Here is a 973-nt window from a genome sequence, read left to right as displayed (position 1 = left end):
GCCGTTATAAAAGTATTTGGTGTTAGAATATGACTTTTTAATGTGTTGATGCTTGAATAGAGCTATTCTCAAGCTGGAGTAACTGAAACTGAATGGACAAGTGGATCTTCAAAAGGCGGACCTCTGCAGGCATTAACTAGGGAATCTACAAGAGGGTCAAGAAGAACTCCAAGGAAAAGGGTGATGCAAGGCTTATTCCTTAGAATTGGGTTTTCAGATTGGTAGGGTTTTAGTATTATTTTATATTTATTGTTTTTGTTTTGTTTTCAAACTAACAGGTGGAAACTTCAGAACATTTTCGTATAGATGGTCCAGTAATTTCAGAGAGTACTCCCATAGCTGAAACTATAATGGCTTCAAGCAACGAATCCTTAGTAAATATGTTTCATAAACTATACAAGTGGTATTCTTTGTAAATTACCCTTTAATTGGAAATGGGGAGGTGGTGAATTTTCACAAATCTCAAATTTACTTTTTTTTTTAACAATTTTAAACGGATTTTCCCCATGTAGTTCTGAATTTTAGGATTTTCCTATAATATCCAATTTATGTAAAGAAATCTAATTCATTGTACAAGAAAGTATAAGGATATTTTTTGTTAAAATATTTGAAGAATGAGGCTTCACATGTGAGGCACTAAGTTGTGTTTGTAGGCTCTGTTGCTTAAATCTTTACTAAGGGAAAATTTCTAATATTACAGAGATAAAATATCTTTCTTTTCTTTTTAAGTGTCTGTGTTATGTTTGGATAATTCTGAGTCTGAATAATTTGAATCTTGGCAGGTTGTCAATAGGGTGACTGGAAATTTCAAGCATGCATCTCCTATTCTGCCAATCACTGAATTCTCAGACATACCCAGAAGAGCACCAAAGAAACCATTGACAAGAGCTGAAGTAAATGAATACAATTTAGATCGATGCTATCATTGATCTTTCAAAGAGGAAATATTTCTATTTGTTTTTTTTGTTTTTTT

This window comes from Mandrillus leucophaeus, unplaced genomic scaffold (genome assembly GCF_000951045.1).
Source record: "Mandrillus leucophaeus isolate KB7577 unplaced genomic scaffold, Mleu.le_1.0 Scaffold408, whole genome shotgun sequence".
In the NCBI taxonomy this organism is placed as follows: Eukaryota; Metazoa; Chordata; class Mammalia; order Primates; family Cercopithecidae; genus Mandrillus; species Mandrillus leucophaeus.
Note: the sequence above shows the minus strand (reverse complement) of the source record.